The sequence below is a fragment of the Lissotriton vulgaris genome, chromosome 7 (assembly GCF_964263255.1).
Source record: "Lissotriton vulgaris chromosome 7, aLisVul1.2, whole genome shotgun sequence".
NCBI lineage: Eukaryota > Metazoa > Chordata > Amphibia > Caudata > Salamandridae > Lissotriton > Lissotriton vulgaris.
In genome coordinates, this window is record NC_141695.1 from 954,084,029 (window position 1) to 954,096,185 (window position 12,157).

Below are 12,157 nucleotides of genomic sequence, written 5' to 3' on the forward strand. Positions count from 1 at the left end.
GTGATGCACCAGCGGCGTACAAAATGCACCTTGTTGCGCCATATTTAAAAAGTGACGCATCTAGGTAGATGCGTCAATTTTTAAACCCCTGCGCCACATTATACCTGCGTCAGGTATAATGTATGCAGAGGGGGCGTTCCCCCGCAAAAAGCCTTGTAATAGTGACGCAGTGAAATCTATGAGATTTCACTGCGTCACTTTTAGGATGCTGTTGCGTCAAAATCTTGCGCCTGCCTCACAGCAGGCGTAAGACTGACGCAAGCCCTTTCACATGGGGCTATCCCCATGTGAAAGGACGCATTGCTGGAGTTGCGTCACTTTTGTGACACACTCCAGCAATGCGTCACTTTTGCGCTTACAGATGCGTCAGAAATACTGACGTATCTGTAAGTCCTTGCGACATGATGCGTCATACATTAAATATGACGCATCATTGGTGTCGCAAGGAGTGCGCAGTGAAAAGTGACGCATCGCTGTTTTCACGCAGCGATGCGTCACTTTTCATAAATGAGGACCCTTGTGTCTAAACTCTTTACTGACTTATAGGTCAGGCATAATTTTTTTAAGATGGCCCTCTTCTTGACTGGAAGCTAGTGCAAAGCCTCAAAATATTGAGAAATATGGACATAAGTGGGCAAAAATGGCATGAACTCTGTCAATAGCATTCTGAACCCACTGCAGTTGTGAGGTGAGCCAAGCCAAAATGCCCACATAGAGTATATTTCCATAGTCCTTTCAGAGGGATTTGTATGATGACTTGGGAAGACATTTCAAGATTCAGTAATCAGATTCCTTAGGGGGTCATTCAAAGGTCCTATTCAAAAAGGACCTTAGTTTCTCACCAAAATCATTGTGGTAGGTTCGGGTCACCAATTGGAGCGGAAAACACGTAGGTAGCAATATTTCCATTACAAAGTTAAAGGTGTGGTAAAGTTTCTATATCAATAAAGTGAAGTTTGCTACATAATGCGCCAGATTTCTCATTAAATTATACTCGGCATATGCAGTTGTGAATGTTGGTGCAGGCACGCTGGTGTCGTGTTGTGCAGGTTCTTATAGAGTTCCTAAGACTCAGGATGTCAAGCAAATAAAGGCACAGCTTGAATCAAATGTGTGAATCCGCCCAGTTTCCCATCTTTTTCAACAGAAATTGAAGAGAATGTGACACAAGAGTAAGGAAATGTCATTCTGTCAGAGACAGCATGCACTGCATAGGAGGAGAGGAAGGCCCCAGAGAACAAATAACCTGTCCATCACCCCCAAAATTAGAGGCTTTCACAGTGACTAATCCATCACCAGCTAGGCAGGTGTGCACCCACCTTCCGGGAGGGACGTATAACAATGCACAGTGCTGGGATCCGCTTCACTCCAGGGGAGAAGGATGTCACAGCGCGGGTGTAATAGAATTTATCAGGCTCCTCAGAACTCATGTCTCCATGGTGGTACCCTAAGGCAATGAACAATAGGCCAGTGAGGCTAATAAAGAAATGCTAAATCAGCTGAAATCAAGGGCACATTGCCCACTTAGAAGAAAGGGAATTCCACAGGGGCATTGAGGAGATGACGCATAGGGCTGCATCACGCTCCCCGGACTTAGTCTCCAGATATTCTGCTGGTTTGGCTGAAGTCATTATTTTTCAAGGGCAGTTCATTTCTGTCACCTGATATTGACGGTAATGTGTCTTCCTTCAAAATACAAATTGTCTTTCTCTCTTAATTTTGTTTAGGTTTTTTAAAGAAAAGTCTGGAGCAAATTTGCAGGTAAGTACATTACACTGCTAGCACGTTTACACCAAACCTCTGAGATGTGCACAACACCGATCTAAAACTCACACAATCTACACACTCATCCTTAACTCATTTGAAACTACACGGGTAGACAACTATTTAGATTATTGAGGAAGATGTGGTCGCGTGGCTAAGCTTGCCTCCTTAGAAAAATAAAAATTACTTTCTAACTCTGGCTCCACCGTCACTAAACTGTGGCAATGGACGTGCTGTTTTATTCCTATGTCTGTGCTCCCTTGGTCACCTTCAGAAAGGTTTGGAATCAGGCAAACATAAGTGCACTGAATAAACCCCTGGGCATATATACTTCCATATAAATCAATGCTGGTTCTTCACCTACTCTGGCCATCAATATGACTGGCCTGCTAAATGGACTGGATTTTCCAAGATGTTTATCAAAGGTCTTTGGCAACCCCAGGCCATGTTCCAATCATTAGAAATTGACATCAATGTGATGTTCATCAGGCCTTGACCTAGATTCCATTTTTTTTCAGGAATTCTGTCATGCACAATTCTTTTCAATTTTTTGCCTCTACAAAGTATACCCTTTTACCAAGATTCACAATGACTTTCTCCCACTTGATACATTTCAGTAAGTCTGTCTCATGGTCCAGTGTCTACATTTGAGCAGCTTACCTTATCAGTGTAAGTCCATGGTCCCTACTGATATGTGTCAAAAAGACAGGTATGCAACAACAGCAACTTCCCTACCATTAAATGAAGGGAGGTCAGTATATAACTGGGCACATTGACCAAAAGGGGCATTCATGACCATCAGTGGTGTAACACAAAGTGGTGGCGCCCCCTGCTGAATGTGAAGAGAGGCCCCTTTATCTCACAGACGTTTATTAAAGCGAGGCTGAATAAGCACCCCCTGAAGCGCTTAGCGCCCCCTGATGCGTTGGGGGCCCACTGCGCCTCAGGAGATTGCATTACGCCCCACATGAGTGAAGTTCTAGGCATTTTTGTTAAAAAATGAAGGTTTCATTTGGAATTCCTGACGCGGGTTTTACGCTATTTTTCCATGGTCGAGTAGTCAAGAGGATGCTTCCTTGAGTGTGTAGACTGCTCATCAGCAGGCATTAAGAGCGGGTGATTACTCCCCCTAGGCACGGCGTTTGATGCACCAGACTGCACGATTAAGCAATGAAGCCTGCCTTGGTGGGCCTTGCGGACTGCAAGAAGCATGTGAGCTTGCATATTTGTCTGGCTCATTAACCAACAATAAACCTTGAGCTGCAGAAGGCATTTTGCCATCATTAACGACCGACATTTTTCACACACATAATGCTAAAGTGAACTGATTATATTTAATCAATCTTGAGGAAATGATTGCCAATTATCTGAGTACATTAACACTTTTTTGCGTGATGTAAAGCCCAATTGTTCACTGACCAGAGAGAAGGGCACACGCGTCTTTCCAGTTAACATCTAATACTTACATTAAGGAATGACAGCTCAGACTTTCGAATTGCACCATCAAATGGCTTCCCTGAAATGAAGCTAAAATGCCAGTATCTAAATAGGGAATATTGCTGGGGGAAATGTTCTGCAAACATGTGGAATGAGTGGAATTTGGGGGCTCTCTCTTTGACTGCCACTCCCCTGAAAATTATTGATTCCACTAGGGTTTTGACAAACATTTTTTTCTGGACAATTGAATTTGAATACCATTGACATTTTTATGTATATTAATCTAAAAGGTTAGTTTATGATGGTCAGGACATGTGTGGAAAAATAGAGTAAGAGAAAGAGTACCGAAATGTAAGTATAAAGAGGAGAATGTGGAGGAAGGGCTTCGAGACATTACAATGAAAAGAAAAAGGGAAGAAAGAAAAGGAAGAAATGGGTGGGCGATGGAGGGAGAGAGGTAGAAAGTGATAAGGAAAGAGAGAAGTACAGTAAAAGGAAAAAGGGAGTCCGAGCATTATAGACAAGGGGAAAGACTGCATCAGCACCAATAGGTAAATTGGCCAACTCCATGCTCCCTATAAAACTGTTATCATGGGCCACTCTAACGTATTTATTTATTTATTAAGTTTATATAGCGCGACAGCTACCCGCTGAAAGACAATTGCAGCAAAATTACAATCCAGGGAGAAATATTGGACAAAAAGCCAGGTCGTCACGGCTCTACGGAAACGAATGTGGCATTTCTCCATCCGCAGAACCAAGGGAAGAGAGTTCCAAAGTTTGGGTCCCAAGGTTGCGAATGAGCTGGCGCCCATTCTCGAGAGTCTGAACTTAGGAATACAGAATAAGTGTTGGGAAGAAGAGCGAAGTGAACGGGCAGGGATATATGGTGTAACGAGGGACTGAAGATGAGATGGGGCAGCTCCAATCTTGATCTTGTGCAGAAAGCACAGTGCCTTGAATTTTACCCGATTGTCCAGACTGAGCCAGTGAAGCTCCCTCAGTCGCTCGGTAATGTGATCCCGTTTACTGCAACCACAGAGAAGCTGTGCAGCAGCATTTTGAACTAATTGGAGACGGCGTATGGCCGCCTTGGTAGACCCCAGATAGAGCACGTTGCCGTAGTCCAAACTGGAAGTCACCAAGGCCGTCATCACGGATCTCCGGGTGTTAGGAGGTAATATCCAGAAGATTTTTCTCAGCCACCGTAAGATGGTGAAACAGGTGGCTGCAACTTTGTTGGCCTGATCTTTCATAGATAGACCCTTGTCGATAATGACCCCGAGGTTACGTACTCGTTCTGATGGAATGGGCAAGAAACCCATGGCCGATGGCCAGTGTCTCGGGCTCCAAAGACCAGGTTTGTTTCCGAAGACTAATACCTCAGTCTTTCCGCTGTTTAATTACGAAAGTTGCGATTCATCCAACAGGATATTTCGCTGAGACCCGTTTGCAGGGAGGAGGAAGAAGTAGAATCAGCTTGGGATAAGGAAAAAACAATTTGAGAATCATCAGCGTAAGTGGATAGATTTAAAACTGAACAATGTTCAATATGGGCCAGCGGAATAACGTAAAGATTAAAAAGAAGGGGGCTGAGGATAGAACCCTGGGGGACACCATGTGGAGATACATTAGTATTGGAAGTGGACGTGTGAGAGAAGATTTGGAAAGTACGGTCAGTGAGAAAAGATGTAAGCCAGTTCCGGGCTTTTTCGCCTATGCCAAAGGAAACTAGGTTATTGAGAAGGATGCTATGCGATACAGTGTTGAAGGCTGCACTGAGATCAAGTAATATCAGTGCAGCCATTTCGCCTCGATCCAATAGCAAGCGAAGATTCTCAGTCACTCCTAGAAGAGTGGTTTCTGTAGAGAAACCCGGACGAAAACCAGACTGGGAAGGATGCAGAAGATTGTTAGTTGCCACAAATTGTGACAAATGCAAATGAACATGCCTCTCAAGGATTTTAGAGAATGCAGGCAATAACGAAATAGGGCGAAAATTAGAAGCAACATTTGGATCCGCGGTCGTTTTTTTTAATAGCGGGGTGACCATTGCGTGCTTCCAACAACTAGGGACAGTGGCCGAGCTAAGTGAAAAATTAAGTAAAATGCAAATCGTGGTAAGTTGAGGGAGCTCCAGCATACGTAAAATCGAAATGGGTAACGGATCAACCGGAGAGCCTGACTTAATGTTGCTCAAGATCTCCAGTAAGGTAGAAGGGCAGAGATCAGGCCAGGTCAAAAGTGAGGCCGAAGGTGGACACAAAGCTGGGGGTAGCGACAAGGGGTCTGCGCCATTCCCCGTAATAGAGGGTGAATTCATCAAGGCATTGCTGTCATCTCGGGCTGCAATATCCTGGTAAATATTCTCGATTTTAGAGATAAAATACTGGGCGAGTTCATCACATTTACTGCTAGATAGAGGGGGGGGGGTGTAGCAGTAGTCTGTGAGCCAGCAACATCTCTGACCACATTAAACAATACTTTAGATTTATTTATTGCTTCGGTGATTATTTTGTTTGCATAAGTGGCTCTAGTGTGGGCACAAGCCTTGTGATATTGCTTTAGTTCCGTTTTATAAATAAGACCGGCTGAGATTGAATAATCCTTTCTCCAGACACGTTCCAATTTTTTGCATCGGGATTTATGAAGACGAAGTGCCTCGTTGTACCAAAGGGCAGGTGATTTATGAATAATTATTTTCTTGTGAGCAAGGGGGAGACAGATGTTAATAGCTTCAAAAAGCCAAGAGTTCACAGAACTAGCCTCAGCTTCCATATCACCCAAGCCTGGTAGATTGTTTGGCGCAAGATCGAGCAAGGCTTTGTTAAAAGCAACAATATCCGGATTCTTCCAGTCTCTCTTTCTGATATTCACAGAAGGATTGTGATTATACTGTGCTTCATTACTCGTCATGATAAACTTAACGAGGTAATGGTCAGACCAAGAAACTGGCAGCACCGGAAAACAGACTAGTTGAATGATATTTGAAAGGATAGGATCTAAAAGATGCCCACCTTTATGAGTGGGGCCCTTATTATGTACGGTTAGATTCATAGAAGCTAGATCCGCAGTAAAAGTACCAGCCACGCTGTCCGTAGGGTCTTCGAGATGCAAATTCAAATCTCCAACAATTAAAAAATTACTGGACGATCTAAGAACGGATGCTATATATACTAGAAGTTGTGATACACTAGCAGTCCCGTGAGGGTGTTTTTAGGGTTTAGAGCAAGCTTAAAATGCAATGCTTCGCAGCTGCCTATAATGACAGGATCAGACTGACATTGGTACTTTTTCTTAAATATAATAGCCACGCCGCCCTCTACTTTTTTAAGACGGTCACTCCTGACAATGGCATACTCGACAGGCAAAGCTTCGGCAATATCCGGGCCGGAACTGTCGTGAAGCCATGTTTCAGTGATAAAAAGTACGTCAGGGGCTTCATCAGTTAACAAGTCGAAAATTTCACATTTATGCTTGGTCAGTGAACGGCAATTATAACTCAAGAACATGTAACTAGGGAGGGAGGGAGTGATCGCCCGTGATGCTAGGCTGTTGCATAAATGCGGGGCGTCTAGGTGAAAAGAGCAATGAGGGCAGTGTTGAGGGAACGAGTCAAGCATATCAAAAGAAGCTACTGTATGAGTCCTCGAAGGTTTCAAATCCAGTAGTTGTTTAGCATCATAAGAGATGAAAGTCCAGGGGGTATGGCCCAGGGGCCCTTATGGGCGCGGACGGGCGCAGATGGGCACGCCTTTGGCGCGCCTTCGTCGCGCCATCGTTGCGCCTGCTGCGCCCGCCCGCTGCGCAGATGGGAAAAGATGCACATTTATACAGGAAGAGGGCGGGAGGGTCGAAAAGACTAGACCGCGATCCCTGCACCTCCCGAAAAATGGCGGCTCACCCCCGGCTCAACCCGCAACAGCGTTCAATTGGCTGTGCGGTCCGATGTCAGTGCAACAGATTGGTTATGTGCAAAAATGAGCAGGTAAGCAGCAAACAAAGTGCAACAATTTAAAAACGCTATTAAAACAGGATAAAGTATTTCGCCTAACTTTCCCGGCTTTCCGCCTCAGGAAAGTGAAATTGCTTAGAGTCAATCGAAAGAGCGTGCATAACATTACGGCCTGATTCACAAAAGAATGGTCCATCCTGCAAGGTAAATGCACTTGCTTGCTAGAAATAAACAAATTTTGCGTTAAGCTCAAGTTACAAAGTATATTGGCAGTTGTCATACGCATGTTCGTGTGCACAGCGACGGCTCGTGGAGGGAGTTACGGTGGGGCAGGAGGGTGGGGAGGGGGAGGGGCAGGGCGGAGGTTGCTAAAAACCGGCATATGGATAATTGCAGGTAAGTAAACAATTTAATTAATAAAACGAATTTCGTAGCTCGCACTGCATTACATTTTGCGATGCAAGGCGCACTACGAAATTCGTTTTATTAATTACATTGTTTACTTACCTGCAATTATCCATATGCCGGTTTTTAGCAACCTCCGCCCTGCCCCTCCCCCTCCCCACCCTCCTGCCCCACCGTAACTCCCTCCACGAGCCGTCGCTGCGTGTGCACTGCTTAGCTACATGCGTGCAGATAGGTGGTGCAAAAAAAAAAGATCAGGAGTGTTGCTGACAAAATACCAACCATTTGCCCCAGGGCTCCTGTTTCGCGCCACCTGTAGAATGAGGTATTTGAGGCACTGAGGAAGGCGCAATGCACCCAGGTGTCTAATGAGACCTTTGCAGCACCTATCCACATACAGGTGCAGTGTATGGGTGTGCACAATTTCATTCAGAGCTCTGGTTTAGGTGTAGAAATGTCATCAGTGGCACTTCTCAACACTTTCTTTCTGAGTCCGACTTCGAAAACACATCTGGGTCACATGAGCCATATCACTAGTGAATACTAAGGGGCCCATTAGGATGTAGGGTGGATCGCCACTGCCCGCATGGCGGTGGTGATCTGCCCTACATCCTAGCCTGCCAGCCACCCATTTCCCCCGCCATATTAGTATGGCGGGGGGAACGCGGCACGCAGGAAGACCGTCCGCCGGTTTTCCGCCCGGTCAACGAGTTGACCGTGCGGAAAAGAGTTTAATATGGTGGCAGTGTCTGTTAGACACCGCCAGCCATATTAACATGGGTGCGGTAAGATGCCTTTCCGTGGGAGCATTGCCGCCACGGAAAGGCATGCGGGAAAAGACTGCGGAGGCCTGTTGCGGGCCCCCTGGGAATCCTGGGGGTTGGGGGGTGCACATGGGGGGACCTATGGTACCCCCCTGCAGTTCTATTCACAACATGGCTGGCACATCGAGGTGCCTGCCATGTTGTGCATCGAAGTGCACAACATGCCTCCCTGGGATTGTGGTGGACGGTGCTGAGTGCACCACCCGCCACAATGTTAGGGATGCAGGATGGGCCCGCCACTATGGCGGGCGCATCCTAATTGCCCCCACGGGACCCCTGCCCTTATGGCGGGCGGTCCCTTTTTACGACGGGATGGCGGGTGGAAAAAGTTTGCCAGCCATCCTAATGACCCCCTAAGTACGGTCCCAGTACTTTACTGAGTACTGAGTAAAGTCCCAGTACTTTATCATCGTGAAGGATCTCGCTGTGTCACACTGGCCTGGTAGCCCGGTTCCCCTTGTTACACAGAGTTGGTGGTTTTAAATCGTAACCTGCAGTTTGTCGATGGAAATCCAGCACGGCCAAACTGCATACCTCAAATGTGTAATGACATATTCATGATAGGTCCTGAGCTGAGGCTGTCTTATGGCGACCTTAGCCCCCTTGCTCAGGGCTCCAACAAGGAACTGTATCACATTAAAACAACAAAAAACGTACTATTTGCTTCTTTCAGTGCACCGCGACTGCTTCGAAGGCAACATTTCATTTTACCTGGATACCGAACATCTTTGCACCGTTCCTGAATGTGGATCTGAGATGATGTGAGGACCCTGTAGAGGCTGCATTAACTTCAAGAGCCCTCCGATGAAGTTTGGGACATCCTCACGTGAGAGGACCTAGAGGAGCACAGCTAAAGTGCTGCCCACCACCAATGAGATATGTGTGTTTCGTCAGTTTATTCAAAAGGGTAAACCTCGAACACACACCAGGAACTGCAAGGCCGAGGGCGCAAAGCTCACCTCTTCCCTCAAAAAATCTAAACTGTTTCTCTACTTGAATTTTACTTTTCCCTATTTTCCAATTCACAAACCTTTCCAAGAATACACCTGGAATCCTACACCAGTCCTTAAATACTCACGCGCAACTTAACATGTTTCTTTTTTTGTCTCATTGTGAAAGCATGTTTCCATAAGTAAAGCAGTTTTACTCATGAGGAAACCCCATTACCCCCTTCAAGTTTGATGGTGTTATGCTTCTCTTCTCACTCTGGAAGGAAATCTACTCAAACCTTTGCCGGAAGACATCTATGCCCATTGCCCCAAAGCCTGGGAGAGAAGCTTCTCGGTACCTATATTCTGATTTATGTGCGGTTTATAATCTCACAAGGAATTCAATTCCGTGTTTTTGCCTGAATCACGCACCTTGCCTATACACTGGCCCAGTTGTACACATTTGTGGCATTATATTAGGCAGGAGTAAAAGGATTTGTACCTACATTTTGAGAATTTCTAACTGAGGTAAATGCAGCGGTTAGTGACCGCAAACATAAATTGAGGGCAGAAAATACCTTTGTGGGCCCAGTTCAGTTTTCTAGAGGCTTCCAAAACCTATATGTAGATATTAAAAGGGATTATGAATTCAACATTTAAACAGTTGCACTTTGTTTGCACGTCATAGCTGCTCTAAGGCCAGATCTGCCGCATCCGGTTCAGCACATCTGTAACCTACATTTGTACACAGCATCTGGATGGAACGGATCCTGCTTTTAAGACTGTAGCAAAATAATTGGCAAAGTCAAACAGCTGTGCTCGAGTTTGACTGCAGCGGTGACGCATGCATATGTTGGAAACCAGCAGGCAGCGGGCTGAATCTACTCAACCCAGGGCATTTCCGTAGGCCTCGCAGGTAAGATTCGTGACCCGTTTGAAATGTGTGAAACTCAAGACGGAGCCAATTTGAAAGCAGCGTGCGTCTTGACCTGAATGTAGAGGGGCTTGATTTTTGAATGTACAGAATGTGAGAAGCCAGTGTACTATGACCGACAAAAACTTTCTGTCAGTGCTTATGCGAATCTTTGAGAAAAGGGCTTTGTCGTCATATACAAATAAGGGAATGTTTTAATAAAAACGTTATAGCGCTGTAAAAATAAGTGTTACCCGTTTCCTATTTCCCCATTCTTAAGGATCCTGTGAAGGCTACAAGGCCTAACCAGCGCTGCCTGGGTTTGACCGCGGGTCGACGGTTCACAGCAGATGCAAGCAATGAGCGTTTAACCTGCTGTTCCATTTTCGCTTTTTTTCTAATAAATGAAATGCTTTACTAGAGCTGGTGTGAAGACCAAATAGTCTGAAGTATAAAGTATTAGCAATCTCGATATTATGGTGAGCTAAGAAGCCAAAAGCCCAATGAAAAAAGGCGGGAAGAGAATCTTTTGATGCCCTGATATCTGGAGCAGAGAGACCAGATGAAGAGGAGTTGGAGGAGGCTCCCCCCATCTTAAATGGACAGAGTTGGGAGTCGATTTAGGCTCAGTTTATAATACAAGGTTCAGAATTTTGCACTTGGGCTCTCATTCTGCTTGTGGTTTAAAAAAAATAACATACATTGTTATTGGAGCAGCATGAACATCATAAAGAATTGAACACACAAGAGCGTGTCTGTCTTCAGTGCTTCCCGCTTCACCCCACCGTTATTGTGCTGTTCTAGTTAACACAACTGAAGGCATTTCTAACGCTTTCTGGTGCTAATTAACCCCACAGAGAGCTACCCTCGGCCCAAGCCTGTTTAATGTGGAAGGAAAAAGGAGGCAGAAGACATTAATTCACGTGGGAGGAATGGGGTTCATTCTCTCTGCTTCTGGAAGCTGCCCAGGCCTCAGTGGAGGAAGGGAAGATGCATTGTTTCAGAGCAAGGGCAGGATTTTGAGAACAGGGACCAAATGCAAAGCATATCTCAACAGGAATAACATACACGTTTTGACATTATAATATGTGATAGGTTTAATATATTGTTGGGACAGAGTTGAAATACAATTTCTGCCTTGAAAGCATACAACCAATTTCTATGCTATTTTCTTTTTTAAACTTGGGGAAAAAAATACTGGTGACTCCACACATGCAGAGTGAGAGGAATCAACACAGGAGTCTCTAGAAATAATTTATGGGCGGGGGACACTAATGGCCACATTTAAAACTGCAGGGTACATCTGCGACGAGCCAAATGTGGAGCGTTGGCACATCAGTGTGGTCATCAATCATGCCATTTGAGATGTCACCAGTGATGTCATTTAATATATTATCAGTGATATACTATGTGAGGTCATAAGCAGGGTATGGCATGAGATCAAGGTATAGTTTGCTCACTGAACTATAACTAGCAAATTTCAGTGTTTTTTCAGTTTTTAAATTTTACATTCTGTGTGACTTTGTCACCTAACAATAAGGTCACTTTAACCTTTGCTTTTTCCAGTGACTTTCTGAATTTGTTTGTGTAGGTTAAGGTATTATTTCATACCTACCTACAAATTTTCATAACAGATATATCTATATCTATATATATATATATATATATATATATATATATATATATATATATATATATATATATATATATATATATATTCAATGAAAAAACCATAGGTTATAGGCCATATATAGTTAGGAATTAGCATTTACAAAACCTTATTTTACTCGCATAAAACCATTGAAATTCCATATATAGTTAGCTAACTATAAGCGCTAACTATATATCGCGCACCCGCAATCCACTGCTGATGATGTCACATATTACATCATTCATGACATGGTCAGTGACATCACTGATGACATCACTG

At 44.6% G+C, this 12,157-nt stretch overlaps 1 protein-coding gene across 1 annotated transcript in view; it reads right to left on the minus strand.

Annotated features, from left to right (window-relative positions):
* The window catches only part of GABRB2 (gamma-aminobutyric acid type A receptor subunit beta2), a 900,075-nt gene that overhangs the window by 221,697 nt on the left and 666,221 nt on the right, over positions 1-12,157 (minus strand). The gene's annotated exons all lie outside the window — the stretch shown is intronic.